Below are 22,961 nucleotides of genomic sequence, written 5' to 3'. Positions count from 1 at the left end.
TAATGCACAGAACTTCAACAAACAGAGCATAACCATGTTATTGCCCCCTGGAACCTAAAAGAGCTTGTTGCTGGCTATGCTCTCCTTTCTAAATGAAATGTAGGCTTTGGCTTGTGAGAATAATTGCATCTTTAGGAAGTATCTGCTTGAATGTACAATTCTGTATTGTTTGGTACCCTCTCTGAATAAAACAGTGCACAAAGAGATACTATGTTTGAAAATAGATTTAAATTAATACTGCCTAGGTACTGGCTTATGGCAAGTCATAACAAGCTTTATAGATGTACTGAGCATACTCTACATATTTGTCTGGGTTCATGTGATCATGGACTTTCTTATTGCACTGCTAGCAAGGGATTACATACTTCATTTTGCAGTAGGAAGAATAAATAGGCCAAAAATATGTGTAGGTTGGGGTGCAGGGAGGGAAGAGTGTTCCACTGGCATGCTCCCAAGTCCCAGAAACTATGGTAGCTCTTACACTGAACACACATGCCCAAATCAGAACTAATTTGAATCCTTTGGTTGCTCAATTAGTATTAAGTGTCAAGTACATGTTTTAGTAGGTATAAGACTCTGCTTTTAGCTACACTGGTGGAAGTCAATGGCCATGCATAGCATTGAGTATCATGAAGTGTGCCTGTGATGTCGAATTAAGTGCAAGGCAGATGGCACCAAGGCTGTAATCAACAATAGCTATGTCAGCGCACAGCAGGGGTCTGCAACCTGCAGCTCCAGAGCCACATGTGGCTCTTTAATGACTTATTTGTAGCTCCCAACGCTATAATTGCAAAGTGAAAAAAACCCCCCTGATTATTTTTGATAAACAGTGAATGTCTAAAAGCCCAACAATGAACAATTCCATATTGTTTGCTATTTAGATACGAATATGTAAACGTTTGTGAACACTGTACAGTAAACATGTATAACATTACAAGTCGTTGTGTGTGCACTGTTCTTAAAATGGGTTACAAAAAGTATGGTTTGATGTTATTTATTAAGGACGGTCTCATGTTCACATGCATTGCGGCTCTTGAATTATTACCGAATTAGAAAAAAAAATGGTGGTTCTTGCTATTTGGCTGCTGACCCTTAACCTACTGGACACCAATATAAACCTATTTGGTTTTAGGAAGAAGGGACTTTCGAAGTCCAAGAGGTTCTTTTTGAAAGGCCTCCATCTGCAACTGCACCACTGTGTTGTTAGTATATTAGAACCGGAAAGTGAAACTGAGAATAAAAGTGAATTGAATGCTTTTTATTGTGCAAATGGCGTGAAAGGCACAAAGTAAACAAACAGATGTGAAAAAATGAATTCTCACTGTGTTAAATTATATGAATTATCTAACATGGTGTTTGCAAGGTACAATTCTCCACCAGCATTCCATCATCACATGCTAATCATAGCATCATAAGGAAAGATTTAAAGTATCTTGGATCTTACAATATATAAATACCAATTGGCATATTTCTTGCAGAAACTCAGTACAGTTACATAAATATAAGATGAAACTATTCAGTCTTGGGGAGAAGTCCTTTGTGGTTCTTTTGCAGCAAATGAGTTTCAACGGAAGCTATTTTGCTTGAGGGGTAGCTTCTGTTTCCAACCGTGGCTGGGTTTCAACAATGACAGTTTAGAAGACTAGCTTTGGGCCGTGGAGCAGTGTTTGTACCTTGCTTCAATGGGTGCATGTGTTTAATTAACTTTTATTTCTGAAGTAGCAGACATTTTGGGAGTATCGAGGAAAGTTAAAGGAAGACAGTTGTCATAGCAATGAACCTAGATACATTCCATACACCCAGTAACACTATTAGCATGTTAATATATTGCCTATGTTTACCCATGGCAGTTCCCTGGAGATCTATCTATTAGTTAGGGTTGCCAAACCCCTGAGTTTTACCCAGACAATATGGTTTTTGGCTTCTGTTTCCTGATGCCTCTTCCTGGTTTTCAACTGAAAAGTCTGATCAAAAATGAGACCTGGCAACCCTACTTTATGGTACCTGAACCAAAGGTCAGGTTTCAACAAGGCAGGAGGAGGTGCTGGTTTATTAACTAGCACCAGCCATTGCTTAGCTGAGGCTGATTTCTACCTGCAGGTAGGCTCCTTGAGATGATTCAGCAAGCAAAGATGGGAGAAAGGGAGAAGTCCACATGATGGGGGTGAGTCCTCATGAGCAGAGATGGAGAAAGGGGTGGAATCACAAGAGAGAAGATGGTGCAGGGGTAGGGCCTTTCAGAAAGAGGCAGAGCAGGAACAGGGCCCCAAGGGTCTCATCAGCAGCATTAGAAAAACTGTAATTCTACTATTAGTAATAATCCTCAATATTTTAATATAAAAGATTTATTTCTCCATGGTGCTCTACAATATTAATTCATGAATCTCACAAGATCCTTAAAGATTAGTGAGAAAATACTATCCCTATTCTACCGATAGATAAACTAAGAAGTTAAGTGATAAGCCTGGGCTACTCAAAAAAGTTGGGTCAACCTAGCTACATTCTCAGGCGCATGAAAAATCTACAGTCCCTAGCTAGGTAGTTACACCATTCTAAAACTGTAACAGAGAGGGAGCTGTGCTAGTCTATATCCTATCAAAACAAAAAGCAGTCAAGTAGCACTTTAAAGACTAGCAAAATAATTTATTAGGTCAGCTTTTGTGGGACAGACCCACTTCTTCATACCTTTGATAGTCTGAAGAAGTGGGTCTGTCCCACAAAAGCTCACCTAATAAATTATTTTGCTAGTCTTTAAAGTGCTACTTGACTGCTTTTTGTTTCATTCTAAAACTGGTGTAAACAATGCTAGATCAACAGAAGAACAATCTCAGGTGCACAATCTCAGGGAGGTGCGTTTCCTATCTGACGCCCTCCCATTAGAACAGTGTGTCTATACAAAAGTGCCACAGCAGCAGCACTGTAGTTGTACTGCTGTAGTATTTCAATTGTAGACATGTCCACAGTATAAATAATCAGCAGTGCTAACACTGGAATTCATTTCCTGGCTTCTAGTTGTGTGCTCTGGCTGCTTGACCTATGTTTTACTATATAGAGTGCTACTAACAAATTAGATTTCTTTTGATAAGAGAAGAATAAAATAACAGATTAAACTTAATTGTTGGATTAAGAGTTTGTATTACAAATCTTCAAATGGCTCTGACTAATACTTGTTGGCTGCAGCATCGCATCAACCCATTTTGGGCAAGAGGCAATAACAGTGTTAGTATTGCAGATAGATCTAAAATTTCCTAGGCTAGACTCATGTAGGCTCCCCTACCAACCATGGATTTCCCACTGATGGGAGGCTTACATAAAGACTCAGAGAAACCAGGAGTCATGTAGCACTTTAAAGACTAACAGAATAAATTATAAGGAGATGAGCTTTCATGGGGCAGACCCACTTCTGGTTTGTTTTATTATGATACAGACTAACGTGGAGACCTCTCTATTACTATGAAAGACTAAGGTTTGGCTAAGATCCTTATATCACGATTTAGGATGGGACTTTCAAATGCTGTCCTAAACCTGTTCCCACTGCAGTCAACAGAAAGTTAGGCCAAAGCCAACCGCTTTTGAACTCAAACTGCTTTTGAAAATCCCTAGATTTCTAGTTAATAAAATTACTGTTCCATTCAGTATCACTGAGGCCTTACTCTTAAGGTGGGGTAGGCAACCTGCAGCTCCGTAGTCGCATGTGACTCTTTTAGGAGCCACTTCCAGCTCTGAGAGCTGCCACTGCTTAAACAAAAAAACTAAATTCTGTTTTAACTGTGGACATTGTTTAAGTGGCAGCAGCCTCTGGAGCAGCAAGTGGAAGCCCTGGAAGAAGCTGGCTGGGGCAAAGGAGCCCCAAAAAAAGAAATCAGCAGGGCTCCCCTGCTGGAGACATGATGAGAAGCAGGAGGTGGCGGGGAGGTGGCAGTGGAGAGCAGGAACCCGGCTCCCCCAGCAGTGCACTGCCCACCAGCCAGCACCAGGGGCTGTGGGCGGGCACCACATGACCATGCCAAAGAGACGGGGAAAGAAAGCAGCCGGCTTACCCCTCGCCATGGCCAGTGCCGCTTCCTCCATCCCAGTTTGAGGGGGGTGGGGGCTTGGGGCTTGTCCTCCTCTGGCTGCTGCCCTGCTCTCGCCCACCCAGCTAGCGCTGCCCAGCTGCTGCAGCCCACTCCAGGTGTTGTGCTCAGAGGCAGAAGCCAGGGAGAGAGCGAGTGGCTATGATCCAGCCTCAGCCAAGAGGGGGAGAAAGACAGCCGTTCTTTCACCCGCTGTTTGTTCCCTCCTTCCCTGCTGCTGCTGCCACTGCCAGCTCAGAAGTACCTGCAGCTTCCAGCTCTAGCACTGCCCAGACTGCACCATCTGTCTGTGCTGCAAGGAGGGTGGGGTGGGCACCGGGTCTGGGCCACCTCCTCGTACTTCAGCAGCTGGGGGAGGTGGGCAGCAAGCAGAGCATCTGAGGCGGGTAAATCCTGGGGATGCGGGTGCAGTTTGGGGCTGAAGGGGTTAAACCTGGGGATGGGAGGCCTGTTTGTGGGATAGGGAGCAGAGCTTGGGGATGTGGGGGGGGGTGGATTTGGGTGTTGAGATGCATAAAGCCTGGAGATGGGAGTAACTTAACTTTCTAACTGGCACAAATCATTGTGCATACACTATTCTTAAAACACGGGTGACAAAAATATGGTTTGACTATTAAGGATTGTCCTGTTCACATACATTGTGGCTCTTGAGGTATTGATTTCATAACTGAATTTGAAAAAAAAAACAACCCGGCTCTTCTCACTATTTCAGTTGCAGACCCCTCTCTTAGGGGAAGACCAATGCGGTGGAGATTGGTCCCCCAGGGGTTCGTTTAGTGGGTCTAGTAAAGAAATGCTAAATTGACTGGTGATTGAACTCTTGTTGGTTCCGATACTCCACTCAGGCGAGACGCATAAGGGGAGTTGACAGGAGAGTGTCTTCCATTGACCACTCACAGTGGGAATGCCGCGTAAATCAGTCTAAGGCACGTCGACCCTAACTACACTGTTCATGTAGCGGGAGTTGTGTGCCTTAGTTCAACATTACTCTGTAGTGTAGATCTGACCTCTGTGAGAAAACAAAACATGCAGGACGCTTTCAGAATAGTAAGTGGTGTTCCCTTTCTTTGGCCATTTGCATGTGCACCTACCTGATTTCCACACAAACTGAAGTAATTATGAGTGCAAAGATCTGCAAGATCAGACTAGGGGTTGATCCTGCAAATCTTTTATTTGTATGAATAATCTCATCAGCTTCAATGGGTTTTATAGTTTGGGCCCTGTATGCTGTCGATAATAGAAGTTGAGCTATGGGGAGAGAAGGTGAGCAAAGTTTGTCCCCATATAAGTTTATGGCAAGGCTCCCCATGATGCAACTTGGACCAGGATCAAGTATTTATTACTGCACATCCTAAGACAGTCCAAAAATTAAAAGTTGTTGAGAAGAATCTTAATTGATGTAAATAGCAGTGTAAATCTTATTATGATTTGGGTATAAATTATCAAAGTGAACATAACCACAGAAATACAAGTTGAAACATTTATTTTATCTTCAGGGAAACTCTTTCGTTACTTGATTGAGATAGATGTAAGTTTCAACTGAAACTCTTGCGTATGCACAACTGATACAGGAACCATCCCTGGCTCAGTTTCAGTGCAGGCAGCCAGTTAACACACACTGAAAAACTACATTAGCGCTCAGTTATGAAGTTCATCTGCATATTTTGATAGATGGAAACTAATTACATTTTTCCTGTTTGGATGAAGCACACATTTCTGTTTTTGTCAGTGTGCCTAATCATGGCAGGGGATTTGCTACTGGCAATCCTGTAATGAAATCACAACCAGATTCAGGCACTTTGTCTGAGTACTCTTTGCTAATAATAAAAAATATACTATATGAAAAGATGATTTATTTCTCATACTCTCATCCTCAGGGAATAACTTTTGGTGTAAACCTTTACAGAGAAGTCTTTCTGAACAAATCCACCCTGCTGTCTTCATTCAAATCCCCCCTACAAATGCATTTCTCCTATAAAGCATTTCTGCATTTAACCACCAGGCGTTGCTATCTACTTCTTAAAAAAAAATAACTTTGTTCAGTTACAGATGATAAGTTACCAAATACAAGTTCAGTCAGGTCTTTGGAAAAGCATATTTTCTGGGCTGGGTTCCCTGGCTCATTGCCATCTACTGGTGTTTTTTAAAAAACAAACAAAAACAACTATGCATTCATTCATTTTTTATTTGTAATCTTTGCAGGAAAGGGAGGTGTGTTTTTATGCACTTCTAGGCACCATGTATGTCCATGACTGGATGAATATCAATAAAAATGAAACAGGAAACCAAAAGCCTCCCTTATAGTGCAAGCGAGCCTTAGCAGGAACACCTTGCAAATTCTGCTCTTGGATATACAAGGGTAAATTCAGATTATGTCCTGGTGTCATCAAGAGTAGAATGTGACTTTGAGTATCCATATAGAGAGGATGTTAACAGTGAGCAAACTACTCCCCTCTCTGCCATATGTACATGCCTACTATGGTAACATTTAGCATTTTATATCTTAGAAGTGCTGTACAAATATTAAATAATTTGGACTGCATCTTGTGAAATAGAAAAGTAAACTCTATTGTCATTTTACAGATTGGGAAGCTGCGTTAACTGAGTTAACCATTTGACTATGCTGCCTTTATACTGCTTTCTGAAATATGGGGCTAAGAACTGTCATGTGTAAGGAACATGCATATTTCTCACCTAATGGCAATGTTTAGACTCTGTAAGAGGGCGGCTGAAGATACCATTTTCTCTTTGTCAGTAGGGGAAAATATGCATAGCTATAGAGGCCAGACATGTAAAAAATCACGATTGGGATTAAAAAAACCACACAAAACAAAAATTAAGAAAATATCGTACATTAATGTAATTCCTTCCAAGCCAAAAGGTGCCAAACCACTTTCCAAATCAAAATAGGTGTACAGTGGTTTTCAGATGTAATAATCTTCAACAACATAAATTTATACAGTGATCACTCCTCCCACAAATGAAATGCATCCACCACCGATGAAACATGGCCGTTGTTTAGCAGCATCATAGAACAGCTTATCACAGGGAAGTTATCAGATGATGCTCTCCATCTGAAACTGCAGGGAAATTTTCAGAGTGTAACTACTTGTACTGGAATTTGATTGGGATATCTTGCCAGCAAAGGCAGGGGTTGGTATGGAGGCAGCAAAATGAAGCCATGAAAGGAAAAAATGCTTCCTGTTGCTTCATAGCTATCCAACAGGAAAGACTGGGCATCCTGCCCACTTAATCAGCAAGGTGAGGGTAGTATTGATTGTGGAAAAAATACTTGAACCTTCCTCACTGAGGAAGGCGTGTGGCCAGCACCTGCCAGGAAATGGAAGCAGAGCGCTTTTACAAAAAGATGAGCAATGTACTCTTTTGGTTTCAGTCTAATTCACTGGGAATTACTCATCTATTCAGAGGAAATGCAAACTGAGGTTTTGACCACTTCTGTTAATCAGAGATCCCACAGTGCTTTGTGTAGGCACATGGTTGTTAGCCATGGCAAACTGGGCAAAATCCAACTTGCATAATTATGTCCTGCCCCCACAAAATGCTGCAACTGAAGAAGTTAGTCCTTAATTCCTTTTCGGGAACGGTGTAGCAAAGTGTTTTTGCACAATGTTAAACAGCTGCTACCATCTATCCCACAATTCCATGCCAATATATTTTAATTCTGACCTGAGGGCAGTGGTTTTCAGTTTCCAGAGCCCAACAAATCCTTTGCTTCTACTTAGACTGCTAAGGTGTCAGTTGCATTTGTAGTTATTGTGAGGGCAACAACAGCCACTTACTACTACCCCAGGCTAGGTTTGAACCAAACCCCATCCCTTAACAATTTCACTAATGGACTGGTCCATATTGTGTAGTAGAAGCCAGATGTGTCTTGCTGTCCAGCGGGGAGCACCTCATGGACCATGGAGAATGCATTTTTCAAATCATCTGTAGTAGTTCCTGAAAAGCATCATTGTGATCTGGGAGCTACCCCTACAAATATGCAGTGAAGAGCAGCAAGCATGGCTTTTGGAATTTTGCAAGGGGAAGTAGGATTATACAGATAGAAGAGAAGGGACAACTATGACTTAACCTGTAATGTTCAGGTTGGTGTATCTGTGCAGCACGGCCACAGTGTTTAAAGTGGTCTGAAAAAAATGAGGGTCTGTCATAATCTGGTAACAGTAGCTATCGTACGACAGTGCTTAAAGTGTGCACCTTAGCAATCTGGCTCCCAGTAAAATTATTTTGCTGGATCTGTGACCTTCCGCAGCACCTTTTAATCTCCACCCCCTGCCATCCCCACTCTAAGCACTGCCTGTACTGCATGAATTGTGTCATTCTCTAATGGCTGGTCTGTACATAATAAGACTTACTATTACCCCTGCAGCCAAGAGAGGCATAGATTTTAGCACCACATATTGCCCAGCCCACCCCCATACCCCAACTTGTGAACATGATGCCCATGAGGTCATTTAGTACCTTTTTATGATGGAAGTGTTTACAGAATAGATTCACACAACTAGATTCATACAACTACCTTGGCTTGGCCCTATTGTTATCAGATCTAGCAAGGTGAAGTGAGGAGGTAAAGGAAAGGGCTTACTCTGCAGTCTAGGGATTGCTCTACTGGAGGGAGACAAAAGAAATTGGTGAAACTGATGCTGTAAGTGCAGCAATTAAGGGCAAAAACATATCAATCATATCCACTTGTCTTTATACTTGGAGTTTCTGTGAACTGACAGGACACGTTCCTTTCAATTTATACCTGCTACAGCTAAACAAGACCCAGTAATTACAAGATAGTTCAACTGTGCCCTATGATAGTTGTGACAAGTATCAGCAATTAAGGCATGAAGTACAGTAAACTTGTTGCATGTGGAATGAGGATGCAAACAGCTTTAAGCTAAAGCTCTGGAGGTGGAAGTGAGTTTATTTTCCATTGTATTAACCAAAACATAGTAGCATGAAATTGTGTCAGGATACATATGCTAGAATTGTAATTAGAATGCATAACCAACACACCACTTGATCAAAATCCTTTACAATAAACAGTCAAGATGATTTCTGCAGTGCAGAAGAGTCCCAGCTACAGACAAGGGGAGCAAACTTTTTTCCATTGCAAGAACAGTCCCCATGTTTGTTTTCAAATCTTCAGATTCTTCTGTTTCTTACAAAATGTGATATTTACCTAGTTTTATTTTAACATTCATGCAAGATAACATTTGCCTTTTTTTCTTAAATCAAAGTTTGCAGCAAGATAATGTTTGAAAGCACAGAGTGGGAGTATGATTCATTAATATAGTGAAATTAGTAAGAATTAGGAGTCTCCCTGATCGAAGCACTCTGGAAAAAAGTATCCGCTCAGAGATGAGTGTGAGGCCTATTTCCAAACCTGAACAGTCCTAAGGAAATTTAAATTTCACAGATGATCTGTCATTTTCATAAGAGGCTGAACCAAAAACAGGCCTGCCTCCTTTCCCATGACAATACAAGAAAGATTATATTAGGTTATGATATCTCAGGCCCATCTCTGCTAAGATCAGCAAAAGACAAATAAAAGAAACTCATCTTTAAAAGAAATTCAACTGAATTTATATCCCTTTCCTGCTGAACTGAAACCTTTGCAAAAATCCCTTGGGAAGTTTTAAGAAAACCGACACCACAGTCATTGCTGAGCTTCTTGTCTGGAGGACTCTCAAGACCCCCCACCCCATTGATTTAAGGAAACCATTCTTCAGACGCTAATTGAAAGATAGATATAGCAATAGGTGGCTATACTGCTTAGGCGGGGCTTGGGAACATTTTTAGGGTTGGGGAGGGCTCACTGCCCCAAGAAAAATCACTCGGGGGCCACACAAGTGAGAGAGAAATAAAAAAACTAAATCAACCTGCCCCCACCCCCATCCCACCCCTCAATGGTGCAGTCCCTGACTGAAAAACAGAAGACACTCCCTTCATTCTGCTCAAACACCAGCTGCTGAGCCTGGGGGCAGGGCGGGGGCAGGACTAATAGATTTTGTGATACCCCTCCTAGGTTCTGGTGTGGAGCCAAAATGAGGGGCTCCGTAGCAGAGTGGGCTAGGAGGAAGTGCACTTGGGGTCTGAGCGGGAAGGAGGGTGCAGGAGCAGGCTGGAGCTCAGTGGTCTGGCGCACTGGCATGACACATACCTGCACAGCTTCCCAGGGCAAGGATGGCTTCATGTCTACTGCCACTCCCAGTCACTCCCCTGTCTACCACTGCTCCTGCTGGCCGCAATTCCAACCAATCAGAGCGTCAGGGGAAAAGCCTCCAGGCACTGCTTCCTGCACTGCTGTTCCCCCAGGTGGGTGAGGGGAGGGGGACAGCGGGGAAGGGAAAGGGGTGGAGGCATGTAGAGCCATTTTTTCTCCTGCCAGGCAAAGCTGGAGCCAGCCCCGGCTTGCCTAACTCCAGCCCACGAGGCTCAGGCTCCACATCCCCTGCCCCACAGCAGAATGCATGCTCTCGGGGATGCCAGGGGGAACCCTGAGCCTTGAGGGCCAGATCCAGGCAAGTCGCAGGCTGGACTGGACCATGGGCCATATGTTCCCCACTCCTGGCTTAGGCTCTGCAAAGAGAAACTGAAAAAGATGGGACTGCATCTGGATGTGATGTGGTTATTGCATTTGGCATCTGCCTGCATGTCTCATGCAGCAATTTGATTTTTAAAGTGCCTGTGAGGATGCACTTTACAGGGAGAAGTGGCATCTGCCTCCACTCTGGAATAAGCTGTCAGGCTTGTTTTATTTAAAGCCCCTTTTGAATTTACAAGGGCATAACTTGATGAGTTAACACACTTCTATAGAAAAAACTCATCTTTGAACATGTGGTTCTATGTATGTGCTTCTTTTATCCATTCCCAACCAGGTACCAATTCCCTAGCCATCCCTCCCTCCCTTCCCATTGAGAACTTTGAGAAATCTACAGTTTACAAAGGATTCAAATTATGATGTTGATTTAACCTATGTATCTTTGTCACTTGTGTCTTCAGAGAGTCATATATAACTTTTTCAGTATACTGTAAATGACGAACTATAAGTCCATGTTTTTTCGAAGCTTTATCAAGTGACAATCTTTTTTATAGCAACGAAGGGTCCTGTGGCACCTTATAGACTAACAGAAAAGTTTTGAGCATGAGCTTTTGTGAGCACAGACTCACTTCATCAGATGCGTCACTTCATCAGTGAGTCTGTGCTCACGAAAGCTCATGCTCAAAACTTTTCTGTTAGTCTATAAGGTGCCACAGGACCCTTCGTTGCTGTTACAGATCCAGACTAACACAGCTACCCCTCCAAATCTTTATGAGGTTCCCACATAATCACAACTCTGGTGGTTTCTGTGAGGTGGACTTCTATCCCAATGGGAAATAGCCTAAGACCAACATTTGCAACATGCCACCAAGCACCTATTGATAATGATTTTTGGTTGGCAATGTGCTGGGTTCAGATTTATCAGCTAGTGTTGAAGACCTTTACGTTTGCCTTCCTGAGTCATCTTGTTCTCCAAGTTATTCTACTTTCACCCATTTTTAATCACAAAAGTAATGCCAATTTGATTGTCAGAAGATACCAGCACATGAGAATGAGGCGTAAACACAGATTATGGAACTCTCAACTAATATGGAAGCATATGATTTCTGTATTATTTTACCACTTCTGGGATAACCTGGAATTTTCTGACATTACTTTAATGAACTTTAGTTCCGTCTGTTGAGCTTTATGTGTATATTGTGCCACTGATTCCCCCCCTCTCTTGCACTTTGTGCCATTTTCACCAGTACCATTTTGATCTGGTATTATCTGACACACACAAGAAGGAGTACAAAAGATGCAAGGTAGCAGAAAGGCAGGTTTTTTGTGTGCAGATGCTTGACTTTCATCCTATTAAAACAATTAAAGAGTAAAGCTCTTGTATGGGTTATGAAAGGAAAGTAGCTGTATGTAACAGTTCAGATGCATTAGATTTCTGGTATTAACATTCTAAACAGAAAAATAAATTCAATGTTTCCAGTGTTGTTCTTCGCAAAATCTGGGTTAAGGATGAATTTCAGGTCACATAGATTTGAGCAATTTACAGTTGGAAAGGTCAGATTTTGATTATCCTGTAAAAGCTTTTGTAAAGCTACCTCATAAACATGTTCCCAAAGTTGTACAAAGGTGATTGTATGATTAAGGTAAAGTAAAATCATAGTTCAAGCACTGTAACAAGTAGCATATATGAATTGGGCACATTTTTTTCCCCATTTAAGCAAACAGACAGTACTTCCTTAAAGTAATTTGTTGGCAGTCTTCAATACAGATACATTGGTCCAGAGTCTAGCCTCAGTTACAAGGATATAAACCTGGAGCAATGTTTATGGACTAAAACTGAGATTGGATTCTGCTCCAGCTCACTATCACGACTTTAAACTTCGGTTGATCAAAGAATAGTCAAAGTTGTCAAAGGATGCTGGATTGTCTGTAAATCAATGCAGCTCCACTGGTGTCAATGGTACTATGCTGAATTACACCAGCTGAAGAACAGCCCTTCATAGTACTTTATATACAAGTTAGGCAAATCCCATAAGTAGTCCCCAGTTTTGCAAAGGGCACCTCAACTTGAATTTAAAATCCTGTGAAATAACCTGTCTGCATATTTCTGTTCCAGTTACCTTGGGTATTAATCTGTTTCCTAATAACATTTATTCCCATCAGTCAAATATAGAACCCAATTAAATGCAAAATTCAGACAAACTGTCATCTTGTCACCTTCTCTGGAACCTATAATCAGTGTGTATGTTCTGCACAACACTCCACGTTAGCCCATGGCTATAAAGCATTTATAATTTAGTCAGTTATCACTACGAATTTCCTGGCTCTTGTTAATTGTTCCTACTTCAGTAATATTTTAAATGTAGAACTGCATTTTTACGTCTATGCAAAAAGAACCTTGTTGTACTCAAATCATTTATTTCCATGCTACTTAAAAGCTGAAAACTGTCACATACAAGTGCAATAATCCATTTCATGTTTTTTTAAAGGAATGTCATCCTTGAGTATTAATAGCATTTCAGTATAATGGCAGGATGTACATCAGAGGAATAAAGGAAATATATATAGTGTCCATGGGCACTTAAGTAGTCATTCATTATTTGACTGAATTAACAGGATGAGATAAACTAGTATAAGTAGGAGGAGCACTAGTTATTTATATTGACATAATTAGCTTCTAGAAGGGTAGCAATGAAAATTATTTCCAATCCCTTTTGGCAGGTCCTTAACTGCAGTCTCTGGTTGAGAAGATAGACACTAGAGAAGCTGTTGAACAACATTATTGCAGCATAAGGTTCATTACTTTTTAAATCACTTTCCTTAATCAAACAAACTAAATCATACTTCTTCATCCTTTAAATTTTAAAGGGAAATAAAGCTGTCTGTAGGTAGCTCTGCTCCCCCCAGTCCTCCCGCAAGAAATGTTTCTATAGAATAATCTTGTGTAAACAAACATGTGAACAGCATTACAGGTTGAACTACTCTCATCTGGCACCCCTGGGACCTGCCTGGTGCCAGATAAGAGAATTTGCTGGACGATGGGAGGTCAATATTTTCTAGCACATTATCAAAACTTCCACTGCTTACTGTAACTTAGAAGACATTTAGGGGCAAATTACAGCTAAATACCAACACAGAGAGCCAGGAGTGCTGGCTGTAAATAAACTTTACGGGACCATAGGAAAATTGGCAACACCCATGATAAGTGGTCATCAAGCTAACTAAAATCATGCCAGATTACAGAGTTTGCCAGATGAGAGAGTTCTGGATTAGAGTGGTTCAACCTGTACTGGTAAGTCTCCACTTGGCAGTAAAGATATTCTGAAGCACAGAGTACCATGTAGGATGTTTCTCCATTACTATTCTGAACAAGTGAATGATTTAAGATGAATAAAAATCATGTCATAATGATACTTCATTTATGTAGCATCTCTCATCTACTTGGATCTCTTATCAGCTTTACTAACTGAACAAACTACAGAAAGGAATAACTTTATTCACTGCTAAAGGGGGTAAAATGCAACAGCTGATTAACAGTATACAACACATGACACAAGCTTATGTGGGGAAGAATCTACACCAAAGCAAACTTACAGGAAGAATTTAAGTCTGCAGAGTACAACTAAAGAAACTTGAATTTGCCCCATAAACATGGGTTAATGCTTTTACGCTTGGTAAAAGTGTCAGGGTTTGTTTTTTTTTTTTAAAGTAATACAGCATACTGGTGCTTGGAGTCACAGCCAATGTTCTCTCATTTTTTCCCCATACATGTGTGGGATAAATTTTTCTTGTACACCACAGTATGAGTTGTGCGCACCATCAGTAGAAATAAATGCTGCTAGCTTTGGGCAGCTCATCTGCCGGTACTTCGAAGATAGGAATAAAGGGATTTCAAAGTTCCCAGGGTCCTTTCGAATAGGACCGCCATCTGTATGAGTCACACGGCAGCGAAATGTGGCAATTTCGAAGAGCTGCAGTCGGCGGCACGCTCATAAGTCGCTGAATATGCATTTCAGTGCCTCATTAGTAATCTTCTAAATGGCCATTTGCATGGCCATTTCATAGATTTGGGCTAGTGTAGACATAGCCATAACAAGAGTTGTGTTCTTCACATACATACTTTCACACACCGACAGAGTAACCCTGTGAGGCATTTTACTGTGACATGAATAATATAAGAAAATTCTCACTGATAACCCCCTATAGCTAACAAAATGAATTTAGATAAACATTCAATCTTTTATAAAACATAGTGTTCGGGGGTGGGGGCGGGGGGATCCTACTCGGTTAAACTGGAAAAAAGACCTTCATGTCCTGCAACATTTGAAAAACCAATTTATAAAATTAAAAAGAAAAGCCTACATTAAACATTAATAATGACATTAGAATCAAATACTTGGTTTTTTTAAAATGCATAAAAAGCTAGGTTTTGTTTTTAATTATTTCTAGAAGAGGTTATTGACCTAGTCTCTCTTTAAGAGAATAAATCAGTTTAATTAGATACCATATACAGAAAAAGATATTTTGAGATTTCTTAATGTAGTTTGCATTGACAAGACTTCATTTTGAAGTATCCATCATGTCCTATTAGAAGTCTGGTTGCTATCACATCTAGTTACTTATATTATTAACTGATACATCAATAATATAATCTAGACAATTTAATGTGAGTTCCTTATTATGGAAACTTATAAGTAACAATTGAGATCTGATTTTCTCTTACCATGCAGTATTTTCTATACTGGTTCAAATCCCTAACCTATATCCTTTACTCAACTGAGTCATACCAATTAATTCAATAAGCCACATTTTCTGTGGTGTCCACTCTCTTATTACTTAGGAAAAACTTCTGATGCCTTCTATGTGAATTTTATCGAAGCAAGTTCTATTTTTATGGAATTTGACAGCAAGATACTATTTGGCTTCAATGGGATAAGGCCCTAATTAAGGGGGTAGAAAAAGGTTCAGTGGGACTGTAATATGAGTAAAGATAGCTCATGTGATGTTCCCAGATACAGCCCTAAGTTTGTCACACTAATGATTAATTTGCTGACCTGCAGGTGCAAGACTCTTAAAGCACTTGGAATGTGAAATCCCTTACCTCACAAGCTGGAAGAGGTCACTAAGAATCTTAGAAAATTACCTTGAGGTTTTATCCTGTCACAAATCTCTGCTTTAGCTGAAGCTGCAAGATGATTTTCCAATGGAAGTCTGTTTCACTGTGAGGACTTCTGCTGTCTGTGGCAAAGAGGAAATGGCTGAGGAAATCAAACTGCCATTAACTCCTCAGAGTACAAAAAAAAAAAGTAAGATCTTATACTATGAATTGTCTTCCACACATGGACACTATTTCACTATACTCTGCCTCAGCTTTTTGAATCCTAAAGTTTGCAGTGCTTGACAGAGCCAGTCCCATCCATTTAAGGGGCCAAAATCATCTTTAGAGTATGGTTAGTATGAGGCTTCTCCCTGCAAAACGACCAAATGGATCTTTGGCTGTCTCTACACTAGCCAAAAACTTCGAGTTTACTAATGAAGCACTGAAATACATATTCAGCGCCTTATTAGCATGCGGGCGGCCGTGGCACTTCGAAATTAACGTGGCTTACGGTCTGTCCAGATGGGGCTCCTTTTCGAAAGGACCCCGGCAACTTCAAAGTCCACTTATTCCCATCTGCTCATAGAAATAAGGGGACTTCGAAATTGACGCGGCTTGCCGCTTGTCCAGACGGGACTCCTTTTCTAAAGGACCCCAGCAACTTTGAAGTGCCGCAGCTGCCCGCATGCTAATGAGCTGCTGAATATGTATTTCAGAGCTTCATTAGTAAACTTCAAAATGGTCATTTGCATGGCCATTTCGAAGTTTTTGGCTAGTGTAGACATAGCCTTTGTGTTGTTTTACATGTAGAGAGCAAGATAAGAAAGAACAAAAGTCTGTGCGAGTGAACACTCTGGCTGTGTCTACACCAGCCCCCTCCTTTTGGAAGGGGCATAGTAATGCATGAGTTGGGAAGATGCTAATGAGGCGCTGCCATGAATATGCATTGCCTCATTAGCATAATGGAATCTGTGCATGAATCGAATTGCTTTCGAACTGTGCACCGCCCATGTAGATGGGGACCTTTTGAAAGGATCTCCTGGACTTCGAAAGCCCCTTCTTCCTAAAACCAAACAGGAAGAAATGGCTTTCAAAGTCCGGGGGGGTCTTTTCAAAAGGCTCCTGGCTACAGGGGCAGTGTGTGGCTGCCATTATGCTAATGAGATGCTGCATATTCACAGAAGTGCCTCAGTAGCATCTTCCCACCTCACTCATTACCATACCCCTTCCGAAAGGAGGGGGCTAGTGTAGACATAGCCTATATGTCTATATCTCTTCCATCAGCATATCTGAGAATAAACTGACAAACTCTGTATAGGGGAAGTGTGCTAAATATTCAGAAAACAAAGTGCATCAAAGTTTCATAACCACATGCAGCACAATATTCTGAAGAGAGATTCTGCTTAAAAATAAATGGCATCTTAACTGTGTTCTTTTTCCTTCAGCCTCATTCTGATCTTACCAGTTCTATCATAGTGTAACTCCCTTGACATACCTGATAATTTTATTACCATTGATTGTATGTGGGATCAGAATCAGGCTTTGATTTTTGCCATACTAAAAAATAAGGGAGGGACTTCATTATCTTCCCTGAGCCACCCCTTTTTGCCACTCAGGCATGGTAAAACATTGACCATATATAGCCAACTGTGAATACATTAAGTGAGTGGTGGGCAGGGGGAATCTCCATGCAGGTTAGCTAATACCCATCAGCTCCCCACCCTCTAGCACCCCCCAACTCCAATGCAGGGCGAGGGACTGGACTGGATGATCTCTTTAGGTCCTTTTTAGTCCTATGATTCAATATAATGTATCTTTTCATAGTGCGTCCTTTACCTGGTACATACTCCCTGAACCCATGTGCCAGACTAGCTCATCCTCCTTCAGATCTTTCCCTAAAACCTACTTCTTTTGATCATCTCATTTCATCACTAGCAAATCTAATTGCCCTATCATATTAATTTCTATGATAGCTAAGATCCTTCATCCCACTTGCCATTCTTCCAGATTTCAGTTTGTTTACACTTATAAAATGTTGTTGCTTTCAGATGCCTATATATCTTATTCCTCCACTGTAAAAAAAAAAAAAAAAAAAAAAAAAAGTACAAGTTTTACACAGGATATTTTTGATTATTATTTCTTGAGCACAAAAAGAACCCACTGTGCTAGATATTGTATCCACCTATTAGAAATGCAATCCTTGCCACGAGGGACTTACAACATACATATACAATAAGAAAAAAGAGTTGGAAATAAACTGTTTGAATGTTATTTGTGATTTTAACCCCTCTGAAGCAGGGATTTTTTCTTCTTATTATTTGTAATAAGTATGTGGGTTACCATAGACCAAAGCAAATAATAATACAAAGATACTTTTTTGTCTCCAAATTGACCTGTGTAACATTCCTTCCCAAAGTACCAAGTCTCAAAAATATGCTCTGTAATGCATGGTTACCATAGGCAGATTATACTGGTCACAGCACATCCTGATTCAAATCAAACTGTATTCTCTGACATATGTTAATTATTTTACAAGGGTAGATTTCCCCTTCACTTATGTCCAATAGGTAGAGGATAGATGTGGTTAACTCTCACACCCATCAGTTACTCAAGGGAGGAAGAGGAAGTGGCAGCACTATGTCATAGACATTATACACGTTTTTAGTGTTCTGTTTGAAAAGAGCCAAATCCTGACATCTTTACTCGAATTCCCTAACTTGGTTTGGCTCTAAATGTTGTATTTCTGTAAATGAGGAACAACTGTCAGTCACAAGAGCCACTGCATCTTGCCATGCCACTGGTAAAGTCTGAATAATAAATCAGGAAAACAAGTAGCTTCAAAAATTAAGATGAAACTGTCCAAATTGACATTTACTGTATTAAGTTCCTTTTAAGGTTACATACACATTCGTGCATGCACAAAGACATTTCACAAACACAAGCCAGAAATGCACTCAGTCTCATTCCTAAAATATTTGCTAATAGAATTTAGCAACTGCTTTTATATAACTAATACTACTACTCAGTTCTCATATACACTAATGTTTATTTGCCTGCTTAAAAAGCACATGTAGGGTGCATGCATGGCCTCAAATGGTTAAGAGGTCTTCGGCTGCCATCTTTTAACGCAGGACTAATACCTACAATACCTTCGACTGCCATCTTTTAATGCAGGACTAATACCTGCAGTAAGGAGCATCAGTTTGATAAGGCTGAGAACAGCAAGAACATACTGCAATTAACATGTTTTTCTTCATCCTGCTGAGATAATACGAAGGATATAAGTCAGAGGCAACATTACCAACTCTCTTTTCTTTGTCCTTCATGGCATTGCACAGAGGCATAATTTGAAAGTGGAAATTAGTGAATATAATAGCCAATCCTTTGACAATCCTCTAGAGAAACTCAAACAATGAAATGGATTGTTTGCTATTAAGTTTAAAGGCAGACGTATTATGCTTATCTCCCAAGCTAGACATGGTCACCCAAACTCCAGCTGACATCAGTGGGGTCAGGCTTTCACTCAATGAGATCACTAACCCAGTGGTTATACTTGGGAAGATTTGACCTATTTCCTATCATCTAAATGTATTAAATTCCATTGACTTCAGATGAATATGAAATAGAGTATTTTATTTTTGTTAAGTCAGCATTCATGCAAATCATTTCTCTGGAATTGCATAACCTTTTCTGGAGTGCAGAATTTAAACCTGTTGGTTAACAAAAATTTGAAGGATTTATGGTAAGCCTGCCAATTTCCATTTAAATGTTTTTTCCATGCAATTAAAAACAATGTTTCTGTGCCTTTAGCACCATGTGGTATTGTGGTTGCAGTACTAATAAAACTTGGGATATCTAAGCATTCTGTAACATGGGACAAAATCATAAGGCTCTAGATATATCCCTTTCCATTGTTTTCTTCTGACTTCACGATTGCTTAAATTTTGGCTCCCTTGGCTACTTCTCATGGATCTGCATAAAGTAGAACACTTCATCTGTAACAGAGAAGTGTTAGCCAGCTGCTTGGTTGAAAACAAAGCACTTCATTATGGACCTAGAAAGGCTATGGCCATCTGAGGAAGCAATAATTGCTGGTAAACATAGAATATGGCTGCAGCTAGAAGCAAGCTTTCCAGCCTGAGTTAACAGAGTTGGGTCAGTTTGGCTTGAGCTAGTATGTGACAATAGCCATGTGGATGGTGAAACTCCAGTGGAGAGTTGGGATAGCCACCAGCACTCAGCCACCAGGCATGGGGTGGTTGCTGAAAGCTGCTGCCCAAGTTACAACCTTCACACTGTTGTTTTTAGCAGCTGGCATGAGTCTTTCTGGGCTGGGAGACTTGATACCAGCTGAAGTCTCGACACTCAGTGAAGTCTCCACAAGGCAGGCTGCTCAGGTTAAGTCAGAGTGTGACATATTGCAAGCTGTCCCCTTAGGCTACTTCTTTGGATTGGAATATGCAGGCAGCTGCACACTTCATTGAAAAAAAAATGTTGCAAGCTGCTATTTTGCTGCTTATCTAATTCTTTAGGTGAGGATGGGACTCCTAAAAAGACAGAGGGAGAGAACTTTGGACCTTTAGCATCCTTGTCCCCTCACAACAAACCTCTTCCCAACTCATCACCCATCCATCTTACTACCTCGATACAAATAAAATATAGTTTATTGGCTGCTTAAAATGTGTCTGAGTGAAGTTCTGGGTGCGTTTGAGCAGCATCCAGCATTGGCCCAAGACAAGGCTTCACAGCTTGTTGAGGGTTGGATCCCCACATCCATTCCTGCTGGGAAGCTGGCTGCTGCGCATGGCATGGTACTGCTGCCATAGTTCTCTACCTTCGCCACCTCTTTGCCAACTCCTTCCACTCCCCAGGCAGCCCTCCCTCAGCCAGCTCCATGTATAAGCCTTCCATCCCAGCACCTCCCCATGCTTCCCCCGTCCCCAGCACCAATACGTCTCCCACCCACGCCACCAGCCTTTCCTCAACCCCTCCCACCCCACCCTCAAACCACACCTCGCCTTGCCCGTCCCTTCCCCCATCCTGCCTTCTCCTCCTCACCTACCTCTCATCTTTCCTCCCTTCCCTGGGGCCGCCCCCGCCCTTTTCTTGCCGCTGTGCCGCGCTGCGATTGGCCGGAGAGCGCCACGTGACCCGGAAGAGGCTCCGGGGCGGTGGTGCGGGGGCGAGGCGCTCTGAGGAGAGCGGGGAGGGGGCTGCGCGCGGCCGGAAGTGCCCTGCGGGAGCGCGCGGCCGAACCCCAATGCCCGGGAATTGGGTGGGAGGCGATCAGAGCCGCGGCGGAGCGGGGGCAGGAGCCGGAGGGAGGAAGGAGCCGGGTCTCAGCCCCAGGTGAGCGGTGGGTCAGGGCTGTCTCCCCGCCCAGGGAAACCGGGGCGTCCCTGGGGCCTGGGCCCTGTGACTGCGAGGGGATAGCCGGGTCCCTCCCCTACAGAAATCCTGGGCTCGCCCCCGCCTCTCAGCGCTGCCCTCAGCAGCGGGTCCCCTCTCTTCTCCGGGGAGACCGGCTTCCCCCGTCCGCGCCGAGCACTGGCGGGAGGGGGCTCTGGGGTCCGACCGTACGGCTGTCCCTCCTCAGCCTCCGGCGATGCCTGGTTGGAAGCTGCCTGGGGGCACCCTTGTGTGCGTGGCAGCGAGGGGTTGCGCCCTGCGCAGCCGGGGGGGGCCGCTGTAAGTAAGGCTGTGCTTCCTGAGCCTCGTTGCTTCACGGACTCCAGTGCCAGCAAGGACCATTGTTATCCTCTACTTTGAGTTCCTTTCCCACTCAGGCCCCTGAACCGATTCCTGCAGTAGAGCTGGTAAGAAAAACAAATCTAGCCCTGGTATAAAACGAGTCAGGGAACAAGAATCCGCCGCCACCACCCTTGGTAAGTTGTTCTAGCTTACAGTTGTAGTATCTCCAACATCACACCTCTCCCTCCCATCCAGCACCCGGGTATTGGATTTAGTGTGGCTTGTTTGGTGAAGTCGTTGGCTAGAAGCATGCCCTGCCCTCTGTGTTTGGGGGGCACCCCTGTGCTTTGGATTGTGGCATGGTGTTGCCCTTTGATACCATACCTGACTGGAATCTAGTGTTTCGGGGAAGGGGCCCTTTCAGCTTAATTCAGAGAACCTGTGTTCCTTAGACCTGTATGAAGTTCAGCATTTGGGATGTGGTTGTCTTCGTGCAATGTTTATGAATACTGGGACTGGCTATAATAAGTGGTGTTTACTTTGAGTACCCCAGGGAGTTGTGGGTTGAGTCTTAGACTGTCACTTCCACCCTTATGCGTGCAAAGATCTTTATTTTTCCTAAACTATTATGGGAAAGCGAGCGAAAACAGTTCAGAAAACTGGGCAAGATGAACAGGGAGTTTGAAGTGATATTGCACTTACCAGAACTGGACACGGCATGATGTCTCTTATCTTACATAGCGGGGTTTTCTTTACCTGTGGCAAAAAATCTGCAAAGATGCTTGCTTTCTTCCTATCACAGAGGTAGCCCTGTTAGTCTGTATCTTCGAGAACAAGAAGTCTTGTGGCACCTTATAGACTAAGATATTTTATAGCATAAGCTTTCATGGGCAAAGACCCACTTCATCAGATGCTTTCTTCCTGAAACCTTACTGGTATAGGTGTTGTAAGAGGAAACGGTAGAGTCAAAATGTAGTGTTACTATAGAAGGGTAGGGCAACGTGTGGGGAAACTTACCAGGGAAATTATGCAATTTGAAGGGGAGGTTAAGCTAGATTTTACTTTTTTTCCCCAAAGAGTGGGACCTGAAGTCCTACAGGGCAACTTGAAAGATTTCAAAGAGATATAGGCAAGTTCTGCTTCGTTTTTGGGTAGGTATGTTTGGATGGTGGATGTGAGGCATACAGATTCAATAGATATTTAGAACTATACTGTTTTTTCTCATTCAAAGCCCAGATTTAAGATCTTACTGCAAATATGCACAAATATAGTATTTAAGTGGTTTGTTTAGTAATTTTACAAAAATATTAAATATTTCCTGCTCTGAATCATCTTCCTGATTTCCCCCCCCCTTTACCTGAAGAGTAGGAAGTTAGATGACTAGCATTCTGACATTTTGGAGCTCTGCTGTGTTCAGAAAGCATTAGTTCTCTTGATTTTTCAGTGTATCAGTAATTAAAGGTGTAGGAGTGATTAAGAGATCCAGATTGGATTGCAATTGTAGGTATTTCTGTAGATGGACTGGGTGTCATGTTTGGCTGAT

At 42.1% G+C, this 22,961-nt stretch overlaps 2 protein-coding genes across 6 annotated transcripts in view; one reads left to right on the top strand and one right to left on the bottom strand.

The window, feature by feature from the left end:
- LOC142016847 (uncharacterized) overlaps window positions 1-15,863 on the bottom strand; it is a 57,181-nt gene extending 41,318 nt beyond the window's left edge. Inside the window, exon 1 of the mRNA XM_075001222.1 lies at window positions 15,773-15,863. The gene's annotated coding sequence lies outside the window, so the exon portion shown is untranslated. The remainder of the gene's footprint in view (window positions 1-15,772) is intronic.
- The window catches only part of RALB (RAS like proto-oncogene B), a 56,257-nt gene that overhangs the window by 4,628 nt on the left and 28,668 nt on the right, over window positions 1-22,961 (top strand). For 2 of the 5 annotated variants that reach the window (XM_075001227.1, XM_075001228.1), the window contains exon 1: window positions 20,935-21,076. The exons of 2 other annotated variants lie outside the window; for them this stretch is intronic. The gene's annotated coding sequence lies outside the window, so the exon portion shown is untranslated. Of the gene's footprint in view, window positions 1-20,934; window positions 21,077-21,513; window positions 21,613-22,961 lie in introns of those variants that run through there. One more of the 5 variants, XM_075001229.1, reaches the window with a different exon arrangement.

This window comes from Carettochelys insculpta, chromosome 8 (genome assembly GCF_033958435.1).
Source record: "Carettochelys insculpta isolate YL-2023 chromosome 8, ASM3395843v1, whole genome shotgun sequence".
NCBI lineage: Eukaryota > Metazoa > Chordata > Testudines > Carettochelyidae > Carettochelys > Carettochelys insculpta.
The sequence above is the reverse complement of the archived record's forward strand: the minus strand, read 5'-3'. Positions and strand labels throughout refer to the sequence as shown.